The sequence below is a fragment of the Ambystoma mexicanum genome, chromosome 5p (genome assembly GCF_040938575.1).
Source record: "Ambystoma mexicanum isolate Mex_15411 chromosome 5p, UKY_AmexF1_1, whole genome shotgun sequence".
NCBI lineage: Eukaryota > Metazoa > Chordata > Amphibia > Caudata > Ambystomatidae > Ambystoma > Ambystoma mexicanum.
The window spans coordinates 809,718,977-809,742,122 of record NC_090930.1 but is presented as its reverse complement, the minus strand read 5'-3'; the positions used below and the strand labels follow the sequence as shown (position 1 = coordinate 809,742,122).

The following is a 23,146-nucleotide window of genomic DNA, read 5'->3' as shown; positions in this document are numbered from 1 at the left end:
GACAACACCATTTTGTAATCGAACTCCTATTACAACAGCACCATTTTGGGACAGGTAAACATTAAGTATATTCAGTGAAAAAAACTTTAGTTAAGAGAGAGTTAAGGTGATCAGATTTAACGCAACAAAATCCTTGAAATTCTATGAATTAACTCAGCGTCCCTCCGTCGATATCCCCACTGATGCAATTTAGTATGGCATTGTTAATCCCTTATGTTATAATATGTAAATGCTCATGGGCTTTGCAACAGGGGGGACTCCGAGTTAATATGGGCATCGGCACTTCCCACATCCGGTAAATTTCAAGAGTTTGTTGCACTAAATCTGATCACCTTAACTCTCTCTTAGCTAATGGTTTTTCACTGAATTTCAAGTTTTTGTCATACTATAATTTCCTCATGCACCACTAGCCATGGGCATTCGCAGTGATCACTGTAAATGTTGCACCAGTAATTTCCTTTCTGACCCAGTGGCCGCTGTGTACATGTTGCATAGTTTGAGGTCTCACTAGCCATGGCCTTTGGCCGTGTCCTCTGTACATGTTGCACCAACAGCTTTCTTTTGGGACCACTTGCTATGGCCACTGGCCATGTCACACCATTAATTTGTTGCCAAACACCCATCGCCCCCTTCCTAGTAGATGTAGGCGCTGCAGATGTTAAACCCACATTTTTTTCAGAGTGTGTTTTGTAATCTTGGGAGATTACAGCAGTCTTCTCCAGACAAACCAAAAATGTTCTACCTGTAACTGGCTTCCCCACCCACCTGCAAATCCACAACTTCACATGGTGTAACTTTCCCACTGCAGACCTGTAGCCTGATGTGATTACATCTTGTTCCCCCCTTTAAATGGCACTTACAGCTTTCCCGGTATTATCGCTGGAATCGCTTGTATCAAGCAAAAGCAAACAGCAGGTTTTCATTTCTGAAAAGTCTCTCAGCTGCAAAGCACCAAGGCCGAAATATATGTGTATAGTAGCAGGGGCACTACTGACAGATTTACCCCAAACCAGTTAAGGCAATTAAGTCAACACTTTGTGCCCTAGTTGTTCCTTATTGAATCCAAATCCACCTAGCGGTTTTCACACGAAGGCTGTTCAAAAATTGCACTTTTCCTTGATGGGAAAATGAATGGAAGTAGGCCAAAAATTATGCATTTTTGTTTTCTTAAAGACTTTTTCATTTATTAACAAATTGTTTCAAAAATGTCCAGTTCGGAGGGGTACGTGACAAATATTTTTTCTGGAAAAAGTCATCTAAACCCATCCAGTGAGTCAAGAGTTATCAATGGAATTTTGGGGGTAAATGACATTTCATTTCTGAAAAGCGGTTCCTAGTGATAGCCTCGACATCCAAAGCATTGAATGCAAAAGCCTCGAAAAAATGCATATTTTTTTCATTTTTCTTTTTTATGTGGGTTCCCCCAACCCCTTTTTTTACCCCTTAAAACACATTTTAATTAAAAAAAACTTTACCTACAAATAAAATGCATTTTTTCGATGCATTTTTTTTCGAGGCTTTTGCATTCGATGCTATTTATTCGAGGGAATCACTGGATACCCTGAAAAGCCTCTCTTATTTGGTCCAAATCGGCCAAGGGGTTTCTCGCGCTACGGCTATTAAAAAATACACTGTTTCTCTGTGGAAAAATGAATTGGGGTAGGCAGGAAACTGTTTTCTTAATAACTTTTTTCATCTTTTAACAAGTTTTCTCCCTATTTCCAGTTGGGGGGGTTGACAACACTTTTTGTTTTGACACTTTTTGTTGGAGAATTTCATCCAAATCCGTCCAGCGAATCAAAGGTCAATAGCAATAGAAAATTGTACACCAGTTTCACCCTCAACTATGGTATCAAGGATGGGTCTTACAAGGTTTGTGGTTTAGAACCATATAGGCCTGCTGTGGCACTGAGGTCACCCTGATCTCACGGGGCTTCCACACAAAGGATACGTGTTGCTGTTGTAGCTTTTACAACATAAAATTGAAAAGGAAGAGATGATGCGACTCCTAGCCTTGAGGACCAGCAAGGAAAACGTCATGAGAATCTCACCTCCATCTCTCCACCTATGAAGTCTAGGCCACCCTGAATCTCCAAACTTCCAAGGGCTTTGCTCAGATGTGTCCTCATACATGCCTATGTACATGCCTATGACATCTGATGATTTCACTTATAAAGCTCATCTCACACGTCCCAGCACCCCAGGACATGTCATGCCTTATTAACAATGTAAAAATCTTCACCCTAAGCAAGATTAGCCCCTTGTCCATCTCCATGGCCCCAGACCGCACATAATGAGGGAGATCTATCACTTAGAAATAGGCAGTCTGTTTCCACCTAAATAGACTCCTCCTACTCCAGAAAGGGGACATAAATACCCTCAACCTTTTATTTAGAATAGCACTTTTTGATGAACGTAGGACTAATCTGTTCTGGCAGTCCTTGTGGCGCATACTGTCTAGTACTGTGTTACATGACAAAGTCCCCTCCATGCCTGTCCCTTGGGGCAATGGTTGGGGCAGTCAAGGTGCCGGATGCTACAACTTTTGTCATGATGCTGTGCCCGGTTCCGAGTGTGGATGATATCTAGGCAAATCCACCACACCTGAAACAGAAGGCAGGAGGTTACCACAAGGTGTCACAATGCAGAAACATCCGTTTATGGTTCCGTATATGGCCAAGGATGGAGTGCAAAAAGTTGGGTTTTGCCTACTCTACCAGTGGTATTGGAGCAATTGTATAACCATCAATATCTAAGTGCACCTCTGGGAAATTACATGCATATACAAAAGAGCTACAGGACAGATAAATGTATGGCTGTCCTGATTCTGCGCTGGCTCTTCAAGTCCATAGATCCCAGACTCATCCACACATCTGCGCTCTACTAGTCCCTGTTATTCGGGACACAGAAAAAATGAATACGTATTCAAGTTTGTTAGGCAGAATTGCAGGTAATACCCTCTGGGACCACTTCACACAATTAGGACTACAGGTGTTAGCCAAACCAACCTTTGGTATAAGTCTGTACCACACAGTTTTTGGTAGCAAGCGGAGCAGCCAGGCTTATCTGAAGAGTGAATGTGAGCAGTACAAGTAGTTACACAGAGGACTTTCAATCACAGTGGTTCAAGTAAGCACTTATACTCCAGGTTTCTTGGTAAAAACCCATATTAATTTATTACGCAATCATTTAGAAAACATTTCACTAGAAGAGGTAACTTAATATTATACACCAATACACTTCAATACAAAATTCTAAGCTTTTGAGACAGTTTGAGCTCCCCTGAAATAGGAGCCAAATGGCAGTTCAGTTACTTCGAAAGGAGCAAAAGGCATAAGGTACATAAAATAGATCACATTTCTTTTTAGACAGTGCAAACAGTTTCAGTTCACCAGAAGAGTCCAATTCAAGGCAATAGGCCAGGCCAAAGTCAATGGGCTAGTGTTCTGGATAGGAAGGATCAGTTCTGGTATCAAATGGTAAAGTCTTTGCGAAAGTTCTTAGAAGTAGTTTAGCTGAAAAAGAATCATGTGTCAGGTCACAAGCTGATTAGGCCTGCAAGTTGGGAAAGTTTCACAAACTTTCACCACAAGAATGGCGTTCTCTCAATCGGGTTGGCACAGTACCTTAATATAAAGAACAAAATGCAGCTGAAGACGTTGGTTCCTAGCAGGTCCTGGAGATCTCACTGTTCCTGAGCCTCAGTCGTGGGGACAAGAAGGAGGACGTTGGGAGACTCCTGCACTGAACGGGATTGTCAAAAAAGCAAACAAGATGGAGTCACTTCAGTTCCAGTCGCTGTAGATTAAAGCGCACAAACTGGTGTCCCTCTCCCTGGTTAATCCTAACCAGCCTTGAGAATGGTATCCAGGTGGCTTGTGAGTTGATTGGTCCCACCAACTCAAAGGAAGAAGTCGTCCTTGAAGGGGCTTCTCTGTCGAGATTAACTTGGCCATTCAGACCTGCAGCAGGGCTTCACCAGGCAAACCAACGGTCCAGGTGTTGCGGCAGCCGTCCTCTTCCAGCTTGTCTTCGGTTCTTTCGTTCCCATGGTCGACTCTGGCTTCCAGTCCTCGAGACTTGCCTTTTAAACAGTTTTCTCCCTTTCATCCAGCCTTGCTGTCACTCACCCAGCAGGGTGGCTGTCCTTGCCGGACAGTCAGCCAGCCAATCACGCCAGAGTGCCTTTGGGTCTCCTAGGACACTAAGCACAGGGAGTTTTGGGCACCTGCCTCACTTCCTGCCCACCCCAGACACTCAGACGCCAGAGGCGGTCTTCAGTCCTGAAGCCGGCCAAAGGCACATGAATAAAAGGGACCAAACCTGGTTTGGAGCGCAGAGACAAACACTAGAAGGACCTTTCCAAAAAGAAATGACAAAAAAAGAAGAGAGGGACCTGTTTAAACAAAGCGGCTTAAGGTGCCATCTTGAAAAACATGATTCCTGTGATTTTTAGCTACCGGTGCTCGCAGTCGGGAAAAATCATGGTAGTTTGTTGTAAAACCACTGCCACCAGCCTTTTCAATAGGAAAGGGTAGCATTTGACTGCTACAGGATACTATGTAACCCCTCCAGCACTCCATTGTAAGATGGTGTGTGCTGGGTCTAGGAATATGGAAAGACTAGTGAAGTCAATTTCACCTTACACTCTCTGGGAAACAGTAGTTTATCCCAGAGAAGGTTTTGAAACCTTTGGAAAGTCTAAAACGACATCCCTGTGTCACTGCACTGAAGGTGCTGTGTAACACACATGAAAAGATGCCTATGGAGTTATCTTAAAACTCCATAACCAAAAGAAATAAACACAGAAAACAAACAGAATTAAAAAGTACAGAGTCCCAAAGTTCAGCAAAAGAGCTCGGGGTCTCTAAGGTAGGGAGGAATTGGCACATTTTGAGAATTCTCCCTAACAAAGTTCAAAACACATAAAGAAGGGTGCCTATTGTATGCCTAAAGCTGAAAAGCGGTCGAATGAATATTGGCAGAAGCTAGTGCTGCGAACAGGTCAATGCTCTTTGCCCAGACACTTGCCTGTAAATTGTAAGTGACTTTATTGTTCACGTTAAAACGTCTCAATGCAAGTTGATTTTCAGACCATAACTGACAGTTGAAACATGAATAAATAATTTGTATAATACAATTCGAACAGAAACTAACAGTTGAAACATGAGACAATAGTAATAAAAAATGCACAAATAATCCATTGAAAGGAAAAATAGGTTAGAATAAGACAAAACATTTAAAACCAGTAAAAAACAAATTTGAAAACCTGGTATCGCCCTAGCAGGCTTCCTCATACAGAGCAAAGGCTGCTGTAGTCGGTGGAAGTGTGTTGCTTTTTTTATTTAAATGTTTTATTGTTTTAACAAAACCTTTAACATTATTACATCATCTTAAAAAAGGAAACCATAAAACAAAATAAAAAGGAAAAAAGGAAAATATAAACACATCCCATTACATATGTACAAATTTAAGGGGGAATCCCATAGGGTCCACCGATGTTGATGCTCTACCTTCTAAAGGTAATTGGAAATTGTTTAAACAAGAGATAGATAGCTCATATCAACATTTTCAAACATTAAATCAATGCTGTTGCTCATAACACATTCAGTTTATTCCAATATTACATATAGAAAATTCAATTTTATCAAAACACATTAAAGGTTAAAACACTGTATAAAAATACAATTTAAAAAAGTGACAAAAACTGTCTTCAAGAATAGGTGGTTATCTAAATAGATACGGTTGAATTTTACATCTGAGGATAGTATTAGCGTCTCAGTGTCATAGATGTAATTAAATTAATTTAAACGGTTGCTACATTAACCACTTTAATACACTCAACATGTTTCAGTTCTCTTCTGTTGTTTTCGGGAACTTTCTTCAGGAGTATTGACACTCGACTTTATTACAATAAAACAAGATATACTGTTATTGTATCGAGTTGAAATGTGTTCCAACTTCTAGTAGACACTGGGAAAGCTACTGCTTTTAATTAAAAAAAAGATGTAACTGTTGATTACCTCTCTCTGTGCAACCGCTAAATCAGTGATATACAAACAGAATAATTATGGGGCCAAGGCACATCCTTGCTTCAACCCTCGGTAAGCAGGTATTTTTTGTGACATATCCCCTTTGCCAGAGAGTCTAATCCACACTGAAGTGTTTGCGTATAGCGCCTCTATAGCCTCTACCAAAACTTCTGGGCAATTCCATGCTCTTATTTTAGCCCACAGCTTCTCCCTTATGACTCTAACTCTTGTTCAAGGTCAAGAAATGCCAGATACAAGCAAGTATTTGTGTCCAAGGCTTTCTCTTTTAAAATATTAATCATGAAGAGCTTTAAAAGGGTACCCACACCCCTTACAAACTCAGTTTATCTCGGAACTAAAATACTGCTTTTTTCGGCCCAATTTTAAATCTCTCAACAAGACTGTTGCAAACAATTTTCCGATGGAATCAAGGAGGGCGATAGGACGGTAGCTTTTCAGAACTGCCCTATCCCCCCCTTCTTGAAGATTGGCACGATGTTCGCTTCCCTCCATGATAATGGCACCCTCTTATTTGACATAATCTGGGCAAAGAGAACTGGCAGAAATGTACTCCATTGGGTTAGATCTTTTTTCAGTTCCTGGTTGGATATGCCATCTGGCCCCTCCGCTCTGGATGAGCTCAGATTTGTAATTATTTCAGCATCTAGATCGTCAAATGCAAATCTCCAATTTTGAAGATGTTTCTTTTCTAATTGTCCTTCCCTCCAACCTGGATCTGCAAATAAATTTGTATAATGAGCTACCCACTCTGACTCAGAGACCATGCCACTCATAAGGCTCGATCTAAGGGTGCCATTGTTGTTAATTAAGTCCCAAAGATTTCTGGTGTTCTTCGCACAGATCACCCTTCGCATGCTCTCCGAGCCGTTCTGGGCTCTCATACTCCTCGTCCCAAATCACCAGTTTCCATACTGCCGTTTGGCCATCCTTATTCTCTCCTGTCTATTTAACTTATCACTCTCTAATTATTCTTCGGATGGACAGCCTCAACAATTTCCTCCTTTTCACCAGGGATTGGTCATAACAGTGTTTTGAGCCTCCTCTTCTACACCCCTTTCCATCTCCCTTTACACCCACTTCTTGGAGGATCCCTTGATATTCCACCAGGGAGGGATCAGCTAGAGCAGAGTCCCTGTATAGAATTAGCAACCAAGTTACATCATGTTGTTTTAATTTAAGGCGGTTTCCACCCCTTTCTAGCTCCACCTCTCCCATTTTGGCTCCTTTCTCCTCCCCCTCATTATCTCTAATGGAAATCGCCAACATGTCATGGTCGCTCCATTTCTGTGGCATGATCTTAAACGTCTCCACTTTCTAAGATTTCCGGAGAGAGTGCAAAAGTTGATGCATGAGCTCTGCCCACCACGTTTCCATGTACACCTCCTTGGTATATCCCCCACCGTTTATCCATCCAACAAACATATTTCTTACTTTCATGGAACTCATCCACTCCTTTTCCTTTACATTCCATTCATTCTTACACAATGGATGACCTTTTTTACTTAATAATTTGATGTTTAAGCCTCCACAGATGAGGAATTTAAGATCCACCATCTCCCACATCATTTCATCTATTTCCTTTCCAATACTTTCCACAACCTTAATTTCCATATTCATGTTCACCTGCTAATACACATTAATCAAAATCATAAGGCTAAACCAAGGCCTTTGTTTTTGTTCTAGTAGCATAACTTGCACATAAGGATTAGGGCATTTAACATTCATGATAGTCCAACCTGAATCAACTTTCATTAAAATCATGAGGCCTGAGTAAGGTCAGCCGGTTGTCCCCTTTGGTGCTGGATTAAAAAATGCAACGTATCCATCGCACACAGGCATAGTCCTCAAACAGGTTTCCTGGAAACATAATATGTTAAAATCTTCTAATTCGGGGATTCTTTCCAAGGACCGAAAACCCAGTGTGTTCCAAGAAGCGATCCTCAGTAATTGCCCCTCCCTCCCCCATTGGGGGATCTAATTCCCCTGACCACCAGCCAATGCACTAGATACCCAACACCATGAGTCATCTACCCCCATTTGCCCCTTTTTTCCACTCTTAACATCATCCTTGTTATTCTGATTGACAGTTGTAAATTTCAAGGATTTTAGATTTTCCCTCCAGGGCAGCACAGCTGTTGTTTCTGTAGCACTTTGATTCTTCTGGGGGGGATTTCTCTTTAGGTGTCTGACCTCCTTCTGCGTCGTTAATTCCCTCCAGTTCTCTCTTATCTGCTCCTGAAAGTCACTCACTTCATAGCCCAATGGAAGAAATTTGTCTTTCAAAGATAAGATTAGGTCCCTCTTGGTTTGTGCAAACAAGTGGAGGATAACCCAATCCGTTCTTTTATCCAAGACAAACTACACAGCGCTAATATCTCTCGTGGTAATCTGATACTTTGGGACAATGCAATTCAGTAAGCGAAGACAATGCTTCTATTTATAACTGGTAAGTCAACACTTCCCATAAATCTTTCAACTTAGTTTAAAGGTAGCTCTCTGGGGACCTTTTCCGTTTTTTCCCCATAATTAATCTTCCCCTTGGGCAATTTTGAATCCCCCCCCGTCCCCCGCCACGATCCAAGCACCTTCTCTCACTTCATTTATGTCCAGTCCTTTTCTCTTATCCTCCATTGTTCTAAAGGGGTTTTCTCTTTCAGAGGCGACAAACCTTTCTGATTTTCCTTAGGTTTCATATTATTCTTTCGAAGTGGTTTTATCATTTCCTCTAGTTGGTTTTCAATTTTTGTCCACTCAGAATTACTAATGTATTTCCACCTTTCCTCATCCTTCTCTCTTTCGATTTCTTCTATGAGGTCACTGAGGTCATCTCCTGTTAAATTAATGATTTCATCATCCACCTCCTCTTTGTCCCCCTTCTTAACTGTTTCCACCTGGGCATCTTCCACAATCACAAGTTCATTCCTAGCTCTCTTTGGCTCTGGTTTATCATTAACTGGGGAGAGAGCAAGTTTCTTAAAAAACGCACTTGAGCCGTTGCACTTCCTCTTTATATTTGATGGCATATTCTTTGTTTTCTTCATATTTTGCCTAGATTTCAACAGTCACCGTAGATTGTCTGGTTTTATCATCAATTTCCTTTGGAATTTTGAACATGGAGAAAACATTTCCTTCCTTTGGCATCTTCAGCAAACTTTCTTTTTGGGATGTGCCTTTATCAAATCTTTTGGGTCCGACAGCGTAAGATCAATTGTTTGAAACTCACTGTCAGTATTTTTTTGCCTCTGCATCATCTTAATTTGGTCCCGCATCCACTCCCCATCTAACAGCAGAGCTTCCATCATAGAAGATTTTTCCATAGTCTCCCTCCATGCTAGGTCGCAGAGGCGATTTTGCCAGTTGTTTGAGGTCTCAGCCTCTATGCCCATTCTCTCCTCCACCTTAGTTGCCAGCATGTCCAGAGCCATCAATTTATGCAAAACTACCATAATTACAGTAGATTGATCCTGTAGATTAGTTATGGCCTCATAGAGCTTGGTAAATGGCAAGAGGGAGGCCATCATGAGTTGTTGGAGGCGGCCCCAATCCTCAGATCCAAATGGAGGATTTCCCTTTTGGTTTTTCCGTACACATTCACAACATTGATGGGACACTCTTGATCCTGGTGTAGAGGAGCCTTGTGATGATGAATTATTATTTTGCTCCATAACTGAATCCCCTTCTTGATAATCCACCGGGCTACCAATCTGTCCCATTTCTTGTGAGAACACCTTGTCCAAATCAGTTTCTGATACATCCATTGAGGTCTGAGACAAGCCTTTCCCTGGCAAGCACTCCTTAACCTCCTTTTTTTCTCCACTGCCATTCATTTTTCCTTCCGTCAACCTATGGATTTTGGTTTCTTCCACTTCCAGTTCCGCTCTCCAGTCTGCTTGCTTTAGGGATTCATCCAGAATACCCACCCGTTCCGTCACACTAGTTTTTGATATGCTATTTTATTTGTAAAATCAGTAAGTTCCTTTATCAGGTGAGCTGCCAAGTAATCTGGGCTCATCAGCTGACCTTCCAATAATATCTACCAGATGGGGTGTGTATCCTGGCTTCTCCCCATTGTTCCATCTGATTTTGATTTCTTCTCCTGTATTGCATTTCTCCCATTCTTCAAGTTGTTGGGGCTTGCACTACTCTAATAGAGGTTCAAGCCATACACCTCAACCATATTTCCATCACTCACAAATATCGGGACCCCATGCCTTCCCTTATTTCCATTTCACTTATAGTCTGTGTGCTTTCTCCTTGCCCTAACTGGAGCACCCCCATAGTTCCTTTTACCCCCATGGCTGACTCCATTTTCACCATAATTAGGGCTACTTTGTCCTTTTCCTTTAGCGCATTTATGACTTTCGGTCCCACCCTTTCCTCTGTATTTACAACCTCAATGTGCAAGTCCTCCACTTTGTCCGTTTCCATATCTATATATGACGTGTCATTTAAAATGTCCTCGGTCAGATTTTTGGCCTCATTTCCTTTGCAACCACTGCCTCCCAACCTTACCTGCAGGCGGGTCCGTGTGCCTGAACGGTTGGATGATTTCGACATTTTCCCCCGCGCTTCACCCGCGCTCCTTCCGTGAACTCCTGCAAACTCCACCTTTACTCCAGCAGAGCTATAGGCTATAGGCCACTCAAGCCAAGACTCGGATTCACTTTTGCACACTCTTAGATTTTTAACTCTTAACTCCTTACTCGGTAAGGGCTGCCAGGGTTAGAACTGAAAAGAGCTTGCGTTGTTAACCAATGTTGGTAAATATTTGGAGGGTGGGAGGGAATGAGGTATTGCAGTACTTGTAGTCGGCATCTTTTGATCGCCGCTACAGTACAACTAGCACAACTAGAGCACTGCACAGCGCAGATGCTACAAAGACCCCACTGTTCACCTCCAAAAGCTTTTCCACGCAGAAACCCCAACGGCAACAGCCACGTCGGGATCTCGGTTTCTCAGGGACTTCCCAGGTCGCCGAGCATTGGGCTCCGGTCCGGTCCGAGGAGTTCCTCTCCTTCCTCGCGCCGATTAGAGGAAAGGGCCATCCGATCCTACGACAGGAACAGGAACCAACGAGTCAAGCCGCATTGCAAAAGCGTCTAGAAAAGCACTGAAACGCACAACCGCTTCCGACTCAATGGACTTACTTCATGTGAGTTGCGTAAGAATGTAATGCCATCTATTGGGCCAAATCTAATGTTCCAAAATCCTTTGTAGTCAGGGGAACTGAGACACGTAAAAAAAAGTATTGCCATCCAATAGGACAAATCTACTGTTCTACAATTTTCCTATCAAGAACTGCCATTCATTCAGCTCCGTTATTCGCCATATCCCATTAATCTTGCAGCCCTCTTAAAGGTGTAGGAGAAATCGTGGGAGTCTTTTGTCTGCCTTTTATTGGGGCAGAAGCTCAGGGTCTTTTAACAGCAAGAATGGAGTGGCCCATACAAATCACACAAAGAGTACAAGCTACTATCCCAAACACTTGGTTTTGTCCACATGCAACGTAGGTGATCAGGGTTTGACAGCAGCAAGAACAAAACAATGCAGAAGTCAGCAGTATTGCCTACAGACTGTTTGGATCATCCCAGAGAGAGAACATTATCATCACTGTGCAGTCTTACGATGGGCAGTGCAATAATGGGAAAGCAGGTGGATCCAATGATCTGATCTACTTTCAAGCATGAGTGGGGAACAAAACCATGATAGTGGTCCAAGCCTTTATTAGCTCGCACACATAGACATGGTGGGTGAGGGCGTGACCCAGAATGAGTGCAGCCCCCCCAATCAGAGTCCAGATATCCTGAATTAGCAGACCTCAAACTAGTAGGGTTCAATATAAGCCACGGTCATATGTAGGACCCTGAACCCCTATGTCTGTCCCACTGGTGAGGCTGGGTTAGTGTACTATAAAAGTCCAGGTCTCTAGCAGAAGCGTGTGGGTTTTTGGAAAAGAGGTTTATTGGAAGTGGCTCTTGGAGAGAGCAGGAGGTCCGGTCTTAGGGTGAGAAGAGAGGAAAAGAAACAAAACAGTGAAATATTTGGCATTGGGACAGTTGCAGCTCTTGAATTTTTGAATTGGAGGGGTGTAATTGTTTCTGACAAATATGCTGGAGCGATCAAGCGTAGATAGAGAGTCCGAACCAACCAAATGGACATACGAGGGATTCACCCCAACGGAACGTTTTAAAAATAATTTGTTAAACCAGTGAATTCAACCAGTGAATTTTACAGCACACAGTTTACAATGGAATCTGTAGGATAACTCATGAAAAATGTCCAACAGATGCAAGTCACAAATAGTGCACAGAAGCATTTACCAAAACATTGTCATGATGCCATTTCCCACAATATATGGGATTAAAAATAAATCTTTCGTGCTGGCCGTTTCCATACATTTCCTTGCAGGCTGTACTAATATATGCTATTATTCCCATACAAGAACATACACTCATGTTTGCTATGCACATAATAGCAGTAATACTACTATAAGAAAACGTGTCCAGGCTGCCTCTGCCAATATATGCCTGTATCCCCATATAAAAACATTCTTCTGCTGGATTGGCCGGCAAAAACGCCTTGCCACAATAAGTAATGTCCAGACTGGATGCACCAATGTAGGACAATATGATCACACAACTAAACGTATTCCTGCTCTACCATTGATGCCCATAAACAAATACCATGCCACACTAAGAAAATATATTCAGACTGGCTGCATCAAATTAAGCCAGTCTGGCACGTAAAAAAACATATTGTGTTTCATTTAGAATTGATGGCAAGTACAAATTGCCACGCCACAATAAGAAAGTATGGCCATATTGGCTGGCTGCCAAATGGTCCAACCACCACAAATCAGCAGCCCTGGTACTGGCACACACTGAAGCACACACACATTCATACAGCATTCACTTGCTCAATCACCTGTGCACCGATACAAAGGCCTCTCCTTATTCAAGTATGCAATTAAAAGACACAAACCCATTCATACACACATTCATTCAGACTAATTTCTTACTTTCAATGCCGATCCACACTCTTCTCATAGGTCCTCGCAAAGCTTGCTGCAGCAGGGGAGGCGCTCAGTATTTTCAATGGGTTGATTTGGCACGTCCAGAATGGGTGGCGGATCGGAGCCTTGTCACCCATTATGGATGAGCTGTCACTGCATGGGGGAGGGGAGGAGGAAGAGAATGATGGTAAGAGAGGAGAGAGGTGTAACATTAGGAGTTGGAGAGAGGAGGAAAAGTGTGAGAAAAATGAAAGGAAGAGGCTGACAGCAGAGGAGGGGAAATGGAGAGTAGAGTGACGGCGGATGGGAGGAGAGGGGGAGTATTATTAAAGAGAAAGATCTAGCGAGAGAGAGAGAGGGGGGGAGAGAGAGAGAGAGAGAGGAGCAAGTGTTTGGAGAGGACACACATGGTCCACAGTAGTATAAGGTGATAGAACTCAGAAGGGCTAAGCCTGAGTTGTTTGTAACGAAAGATGGCAAAAGTGTAGTGGATGAAACTGTAAAAGGAAACTAGCAATGCCCAGTGGGATAGACATATCAGATGCTCTCTCCCCAAGTCATTTTTAATCAAAGTAAAGATAAAGAAATGCATATATTAAAGTAAAAAGCATTCAAACACAAAAACTCAAACAATTTTCTACCAATGGTCATCTAAATCTACCAATCTGATTATATTCAAGAAAAGGAGGAGTTTATACCTGCAGCCTTGCTACTGGTAAACCCATGCTCGAACCACTGAGCTACTGGTCTCCCTTTAGAAATCACATTTTTCATTGTGACATGGTTGTCAAAAGCGCAAAGGGTGAACATGCATATGGAAACCAGCAATGTCAGTTAGGATTCACATATCTCATACTCTTTCTCTCCATCACTTGTAAAGATAAAACAATGCATTTATAACAGTAAACAGATTAACTAAAACGTTAACCTGTTCCTTCCCATGGACAGCTCAACCTATAAGTGATTATTGCTGTTGTCATGACTTTCATTATATGCCTATCACATGAAAAGCTCTAGACTCCAAGCCTGGCCACATCAGCCTGTACCCACATATGAAACATTCCTGTTAGCATCTACAGAGTTACATTTCACAAATGTGCATTCCAGCTATTGACTTTGCCAGCATTCTGTTCTCAAGCACAAATGGAAATATACACACCATTGCTGAAGCTTGTCAGAGTGCATTAAGGGGTTAATGTGTTCACTGGCAATCTAAAAGCTTGAGGTATATTGAAAACAAATGTATTTTTCTAGGCGGCATGCACAAAGGAAGCAATTGCCTGAGCAACAAAGTTTACTTGTAAATATTGTCCTGTTCTTTTAAATTGTTATTCCAACAAACTTTCTGGCTATGATTTAATGAGTATGTGGTCTGTAAGGAACTCATGGTGGGAACAGTAAAGACAGACATAAGTGATCACAGTTCAGGGGTGTTTATTAAACTGTATGCAGGTTGGAAAAACGCCTAATCTAAACCTAAATCTAAGATGAGAGCAAGCTTCGACCATCAAATGAAAAATAAGGCAGTCCTAGTGGCGCTGACAAAATAAAGTGTCTATACTAGGAAACCTAAACCTTACAAGTAATACAAAAAGGGTGTGGGGTGGTTTTCAAGAAAAGAATGAAGCGTTCACAAATAATATGTCGGGATGCAGTAGCTTGTGTCTCCCTTCCCCCACGTTTTGACCACGGGGTTAAGTGAGATCTTGGAGCACAGTACTTTTTCGAGCTTCTCCAGCATGAGACAACAGTTCCACTTGCAGCTCTCAAGGCCGTTGATGGCCAAGTCTCGTCTCTCTTGAAAGTCTCGCGCCTTCGAGTACCTGACAAAACAAAAGTTCCTTCAACACAAATTAAAGTTTGTTTCTTGGTTTTACTTCGGTGAGGATGCTTCACCCCTGGGTCCCCCTCTTCCGGGCACTGACCCCTCTTTACTTTCAGCTTCCCTCCTGCAGGTTCACTATGGCTTGTCCTTTATCCACCAATTCGTAATGTCTTTTTAAACAGTTTCAGTGGATATCCCTCAGTCGGGTTTACCTTTGTCAACACACTGTTTCTTCGTTAGCATCCCTCGGTCGGGTTCACTCTTACCAACTTCATATTCACATTCAATGTTTACGGGATTCACTTCCCTTGCTTTCTCATGTGGCGGGATTCACTTCCCTTGCATTCACATGTGGCGGGATTCACTTCCCTTGTATTCTCATGTGGCGGGATTCACTTCCCTTGCTTTATTTATAGTTCTTAGGTCAAAGGCTTTCGACTGTAAGGGATTTTGCTTGACCTCCTGTATGACCACATTGACCCATCTTTGTGGCTCTCCTTTGGCCTTATGGTATCTGTAGTTTCACTCAAACCGGGATTGATCAAGGTTTCTCAGAACAGCATCCACATGGTGCCTGTTCCCTCTGCAGCTGGCCTCCCCTTTAACGCCTTTACAGTTCTTTGAACTTGGTTCAAGTTGCCACTTTGCAACATTCATTCACCACAGCCTGGCTCTTATTGGTTCTCCCCTCAACTCACAGGCTGTGATGAACAGCTTGGCTTTCCTTGTAACTGGAGTCAAGGCCAGTACCACTGAAGCAGGGTATCTAGTCAATGCATCTAATGCCATTCCATTGAAATCTTTCCATCAAATGCATATTTTTGGGGGGTAAAGGGTTTGCTTTTGTTTAGGTGCATTATAAAGGGTAAACAACGGGGGTTGGGGGGAACTCCCCCCCCCAAAAAAAGAAAAATTCTTTCGAGCCACATTTTTTAGATGGAAAAAATTTGATGCAAATGCATGTCGATGCAAGGGATTCGATGCAATGACCATAAACCCGGAAGCAGGAGTCTTAAAGCAGTCTTCTGAAAGTTAATGACTTCATTTCAGTTGTAAAGGCACTACGGGTGTAATAAAAATCTCTTAACCAGGTCTGCCTTCAGCCGCTTTATTTATAAGCACTATGCGTGTCCGTCACTGCAGTTCTGTTAAAACAGGCACTGGCAAAGCCACCAGTTTTGGCTTGTGTGGATGATGATGCATAAGGGAAATAGGAATGTCATTTGAGATACACCGATCAGCATTTGCAATAAAGATAAAATAATCAATTTTCTCACATTGGACAGCACTAATAACTATATTGATTATTTTCAGGCAAAGACAGGTCTTCATCTGCAACTTTGCTATTGCGAAAACCCATGCTCTAACCACTGAGCTACTAGGCCACACTTTAAATAACAAAGCTTTTTTTCCCTTTCATTTTGACATCAGGTGCAATGAATAAAGAAGCCTAAAGATGCATATGGGAACTAGCAATGCCAGTTGGGATAAATATGTCAGCCGTTCACTCGGATATATTTATTAATTAAAACAAAAATATAGCAATGTGTTTACGAAACTAAAAAGCATTAAAACTAAAAATGTTAGCAATTTTCCCCCAATGGACAGATCAACATACCAGCTTGATAATTTTCAAGGCAGTGGTGTGTTTGCACCTGCCACCTTGCTATTTTACATTCTTGTCCTACTCACTGAGCTACAGGGTCTCCATGTTGTTAATGGAGTTGATGGAGTTTTAGGACTATCCGGATACGTTTCACTTTAATTTGTACATTGAAAGGGTAACAAAACAACTTGAAATCTGAAGTTGGTATGCCTCCGAGTCTTCTTTCTAAGAACATTTTGGTAAGCTGGCAATCGCACTTGTTCTATTGCAGATGTACTACTCTCCCAATACATTGATTTTTATTACCACCTTTACCTCTGCCACATGCTGTCTTCCGTCCTTAATGAAGATGTAAAATTAAAAATTATATATTTCTTTAGTTCAGCCATTTAGCAAAGGCACATAGGGATATTTAATTATGGTCATGTAAGTGGCACAGCGTGCATAAAGTGATGACATCAAACTTTTTCTAGACATCGAGTACTTGAAACCTGACACAAAAATGAAGGTTGGGCATGGCTGACCTAGGGAAACAAGTTGAGTCCGGACAAATCATCATTAGTCTGGAATCAAATATTTCAAGTATTTCCCCTTTTTGATCCATACTAGAGGACCGGTTCTGCAGAAAGGCAGCATCATGAGTTGAAAGTCGCAGATATTCCCAAAGTTCAAACCCCTCTGTGGTCAACCAATGCTCTTTTTTTCAATGTTGGGGAAGAACTCAACCAACAAAATGTATTTCCACGTAGTTCACTGCATCGTGCACATCTTTTTACACAGACTTCTCCAAAATATGGTGACTATTTTATGGTTCACTTGACTGCTGCAATGTGTTTTGACTGTAGTGTGACGAATCCGAGAAGAAGATCACCTCTCCCCAAGGGGGAGACTAACAAGTTACTCTCTTACCTGGTAACGTTCTTTCGATGGGATGGTCCGACGACGTATTCCATATCTATGACAGTAATCACCACAGCACAGCTGTGGTGATTACTGTCATAGATATGGAATACGTTGGAGGACCCAATCCCCTCGAAACACCCTTTGGGATTAGGGAGGTTGAGCCAGCTATGCTTAACAACCCTTGGGACACAGGTAAGCAGGATACCTCTGCAGACGACCCCCCCCATTAGGGGACAGGAAGACCTCAGAGGGGTACAAGTCACAATCCCTCTCAACCAGACACCAACACCTTTATGGGGTATTAGGAGATAAGGCATGAGTTAACAGTTTGATCCCTTCAATGGCTGCCTCTGCTTCTGACCCAAACTTTACTCAGTCCGTATGGCAAACAGCAGAGACTAAAAGAACAGCCTCTGAGAGGCATGTCATCTGAGGAACCAATCACAAGAAGGTATCAGCACAACCCGTGGAGTTCAACTACATTCCAGTACACACAGGCAGCGTGGCCGGCAGAGTAAAGAGAATGCCAGATGAGGCATTGCAACCTGCAGTGCGCACTTGGTGAGTGCAGCAAGGCCACACGGATAGTTAAGCGGAACCGTCTGACGCCGCAACACAAGCAAAAGCAGAGAAACTTCGAGGGCCGAGACTAGGCCCAGAGAATAAGCCACACGCCAGTCCCTCCTCTGAGAGACCGGAAAAGAAGAGAAGCCACCGGCTGACGCAGAGTCCAGTTGAGTCACGTAAGCAGCTCTGCAAAGAGAGAGGCACCGGACGGACCGCACAAACCTCCCAAAGAGCATATCAAGCAGGTATGCAGTGGCTCCAGTGGAACGGGAGGTAGGCGGCACAACAAGACCGAGACATAAGCCCCGGTCTGGGGAGAGAACCAAGAAGCCCCAGGGTGGGGAAAGTGCGAGATGAGCCCCGGAGTGGGGAGGAGGACCAAGGAATCCCAGAGTGGAAAGCCCCAGAGTGGGAAAAGCACAGAGAACCCCCAGAGTAGGGAGAGAGAGAAAGAGACAAGCCCAGGGGTGGGGAAAGAACTGAGAAGAATAACACGGACAAGCACCAGGGTGTGGAGACCACAGACAAACCCCAAAGTGGGGAGAGAAACAGATATAAGCCCAGTGTGGAGCAAGAACCAAGAAACCCCAGGGCGGTGAGAGAGAATGAGCAGAGCCCATGAGTGTGGAAAGAAGGAAGAGACCCCAAGGCGGGGAGTGAGAAGAAGAGGGACACCAGAGTGGGGAGGGACTGAAAGAGCCCAGATTGGGGTCAGAAAACAGAGGAAAGACTACCTGAGAGGAGAAAGACTGTGTGAAACACAATTTGAAAGAGAAATCGACAGACCTGGCTGGTGACCCGAGTTGGCACTCCAGTAGTACATGAACAATGCGCTTAGGACTATGAACATAGGCAAGGCCCTATGATAAAGAGACACAGGGTTGAGGTTCAAAAGCCAGCAGCCATCCCTTTCATCGGACAAGGCCCCATAAGTATGTCTTGGTTGTTTTGTGTTTTTTTTTTCCTTTAGAGTAGTAGTGAAAGAAATTCAGTACGAATATGTTCCTGAACACAGGACCTCATTTATGTGACACCATGACAAGCACGCTTTTGACTTAGTTTGACAGTCTTAGGGAAAGATTTTTTTTTTACTTAGAAGCTTTTATCACAAATGTTCAGAGGTTGGCGAGTCTCACCCCTCACTGTAGGGGAAGACCTTGATCTCTAAAATGTTAATTCTCCATTAGGCACTGTATAATTTTCAGTATGTGGCCCTCATGAATTTTCAGGTATTACCGGGATACCGGCAAACTGCATTTACCGTCCCTGCCGCCCGATATCCCAGTATTACTGGGATATTAGGGGCGGCGTTAGCCGGTAAGTTCCCATTCCCATGGAGTCACAAAGGATTCCATGGGATGGGATTTCCTAAGTCACCGGCACAGTTAGTAACGGTGCCAGTGATTCAGGTATTTATTTGCCGGTAGGGGTAAGAACTTCCGGCAGATCAGTCCTGCCGGGAGATCCATGGCCCCCACCGGCAAACTTGAAGTGTGCCGGTCTCGAAAAAATGCCAGAGCCAGAATTACTGGCAGTTTTCTGGACCGGCACACTTGTAATGAGGCCTATGTTCTCTACTGAGGGAACTGGCATGGCACTCTAATCTCCCCATTTTGGGTGGGAAACATTAATCAGGCCGCATTCTCCAAAGTGTTGTCGCTGTTCCAGATATGGAACTATTTCATGGCAGTATAACCCAATGTGAATATGCGCAAGGAGATGTCCAGTTTCCTGCATGTGTCTATGGAACGGGCATGAGCACGATCACTACTGCTTACCTTTCTTCTCCTACCTGGTAAGATTACAGAACATTGCACATTTTAATCCTGTTTATTATGATACACACTTGGAAAAAGCAAATTGGTAAGATATAAACTATTACTTCCTATGGAGCGGATGTGATTGGGCGTCAATGGGAAAACAACAACTAGGGGTCACGATTCCGGAGGCAGCATTTGCCACCTCTGAGCTATTCTCTGAAAAAGTGGGCAGATGGCTCTACTCTAGTAATATCATGTGCTAAGAGATTTTAATGCATGTTGGCCTGGCTTCCCTCAAGAGCCTGTGGATGTGTCCCCTTCTCCAGTATTTTCCTCATGCAACAGGTTGCAGACCCACTGTCTCTGTGTTGTATCAGATGGTGCATTATGTTGCAGATCTAGAGATCTTTAAAGTTAGAGCTAAATGTTAGAGGGGCATGAAAGCCACATTCACAGATCATCAGTGGGAATGATTCTGTGCATATTTACATTCAGTGTCTACACCAGTTAGGCAAGCACTTATTTTTCACAAGGGCTCGCCTGGACTTGCCCTAGATGTGTTATGTTATGTTATTTTGCATTTATATAGCGCCTTATATAACATTGGTATGGTCTGAAGGCGCTGGTAGGTTGAACGCCCTTGGGAACCGAAGTTCGGGTCAGTAGAGAGTCAAAAGGTGCGTGTGCGCACCAGGTATGTGTGCAGCTGGTGCAGAATTCGTGTAGTAGCTGCTTCTTAGCGGTAGGTGTGGTGGTTGGGAGATCAGGAGTATGCGTTTGTTCTGGCAGGATTTATCCAGACTGGGTGTGGCTGCGTTAGGCCTGAGGAGAACGCCTGGCTGGGGGGGTGTAACCAGCAGTGATTACTTAGAGTGATGGGCAGTAAGTGGGAGATGTTGATATGAGAACAGTCATACCGAATGGTATCATAGTATCTCTGTGTTCTAGTTGAGTGGTGGTGTAAAGAAGAGAGTAAGCGTGGGGCGGGTAATTATGGGATATATGCTTTTTCAAATGTTCCCTGCATTTCAAACCATACTATGTACGTCACGCAATTCTATGGGATCAAGTCCGTTCTATGCACTTTTATTCATTTCATGCGTCCCAGATTGCCCTACACACTCCGGTCTGCTCGACACACTCACGCACTCCAGTCTGCCCAGCGTGCTCTAGTCCATCCCTCGCTCCAGTGCGCTTCACGCATGCACTCCTGTATTCCCACGCATGCGTTCCTGTCTTCCCCACGCGTGCACTCCTGTCTGCCCCGCGCATGCACTCCTTTCCGCCATGCGCGCTCCGCTCCGTCACACGCACTCCTGTCCCCACTGTGCACTCGTCCCTGCTGCGCACTCATCCCCACTCGGCGCTAGTCCCCTCTAGGCGCTTGTCCCTTCCAGGCGCATGTCCCCTCTACGCACCTTTCTTTCGTATGCACTTGTTCGGTCATATGCACTTGTGTGTTCTATATATTTGTCGGCTCTGCCAGTAGTCTGTTCTATGCAGTGCACCAACTCATCCGCCCTAGGTTTTGTATCCCTTATGTCCTCGGATGCACTACACCTTCGCCTGTTCTATGCATTCATCCACACTACGCAGTCACCATCTCCTCGCACTCACTCGCTCTCCGCACTCACCTTTTCCCTGCACAAATCTGCTCGCCACACTTGTCTGCTCGCCACACTCATCCACCGCTTGCCACATAGAGAGCGGGTTGGTGAGTTGCCCATGGCGGCTGGCCAGGGTAGTGGGTGCAGAAGGAGTTCGGAGTTGCCACATACCATGATCTCCGTTTTGGAGGGGTTTAACAGGAGGTGGTTTTGGGTCATCCAGAGTTCTATGTCGAGGAGGCAGGAGGCCAGGTCAGGTCGGGAGTCAGGATTTGAGTTCTTGAGTTCATTAGTGTTAGAATTAGTTGAGTGTCGTCGGCATAGTTGTAACATAGGATGTTGTGTGAACAAATTATTGGAGGGAGGGTGATCAGGTAGAGATTGAATAGGAGGGTGAATAGGCATGCTCCTTGTGGGACTCCCGTGTCGACTGGTCGGGCTTGAGAGGTATAGGTGGAGAGTATCGTTATTTGGTTCCCATCTTTGAGGAATGAAGCTATCCATTTGAGAGCGTTTCAACGAATTCCTAGGGAGTGGAGACGGTCAAGGAGGATTGAGTGATTGATTGTGTCAAAGGCGGCAGATAGGTCAAGAAGGATTAATGTGGCGCATCCCGGGGAGTCTGCCGTCATTTTAAGGTCATCCCAGATTGAGGTTAGGGTGGCTTCAGTTCCGTGACGGGCTCTGAAACCTGATTGTGCAGGGTCTAGGCGATTATTGGTTTTGACAAAGGCATTTAGTTGGGAGTAGGCGGTTCGGTCAATGAGTTTGGAAAGGAACCTGGTGTTTGAGATGGGGCAGTAGTTTTTGGGCTCGAGATGGTCAAGGGAAGGTTTTTTAATTAGCGGTTTGACATGAACCATTTTGAAAGTGTCGGGAAAGATACCAGAGGAAAGGGAGGTATTTATGATGGATCTTGCGTGTTCTCCTGCGCAGGTGGAAACGAAAATTTCTTTGAGGGTTGTGGCCAGGCAAGGGTCAAGTGGAGAGCCAGATGGTTTGCGGGCAGATAGAAGTTTGAGAAATTGTTCTTGTGATATTGGAGTAAAGGATTCGAACGTTGGTTGCGTAGTGGTCGCAGCTGGTGGGCTGGCCGCTATGGGGAGGGGGGGGGGGGGGGGGAGTATTGCATGGAGGTTGAAAGAGAGCCAGTTTGGTGGTTAGCGTATTTGTTCTTTCAAGAGCCGTGGTGTAAAAGTGGAGAGAGAGTGAGTCGCACAGTGATTGTGAGGGGGTCGGAATGGTCGTGGTGCAAGCCGGTTTGGTGAATTCAGGATGATTTTGTGGAGTTCCTTGCTTGGGTTTTTGCAGTTTAGGATTCGGGAGTTGTAGTGGGCTTTTTTTGCTTTCCGGATTTCAGCCTTGTACTGATAGAGGTGTCAGGCCAATGTGGCTCTCCTCTCCTTGGTTTTGTCTTTCTGCCATTTGCCTTCTAGGCATTTACATAGTTTTTTATTGGTCTTCAACTCAGGAGTGAACCATCTGGGAAAGAGGCCACAGCGGGTTGAAGGTTTGCAGGGGGGGGTGAGCCGCATCAGAGGTGAGTTGAGCCATGAGTCCAAGGCGTCTGGGGTTAGTTGTTTATTGAGTTGGCAGGTAGGTAGGTAGGTGGTGGAGACTGGAGGAGTGCGTCGGCTAGGTCTGGGACGATTATTAGTTTTTTCCAGCATTTGCGTAGATTCGGTGGTTCAGATTCAAGAACGCGAGGGGGTTCAGGTGAGCGAATGGCGAAAGAGAGAATGAAGTGATCGGACCAGATGATAGGGGTGTGGGGGTTTAAAAGAATCCGGGTGTTGGAGATAAAGATGGCATC

General features: G+C 44.0%; 1 protein-coding gene across 5 annotated transcripts in view; it reads right to left on the bottom strand.

Moving 5' to 3' along the window:
• Nucleotides 1-23,146, bottom strand: part of BBS9 (Bardet-Biedl syndrome 9) — a 3,505,410-nt gene that overhangs the window by 2,360,337 nt on the left and 1,121,927 nt on the right. The gene's annotated exons all lie outside the window — the stretch shown is intronic.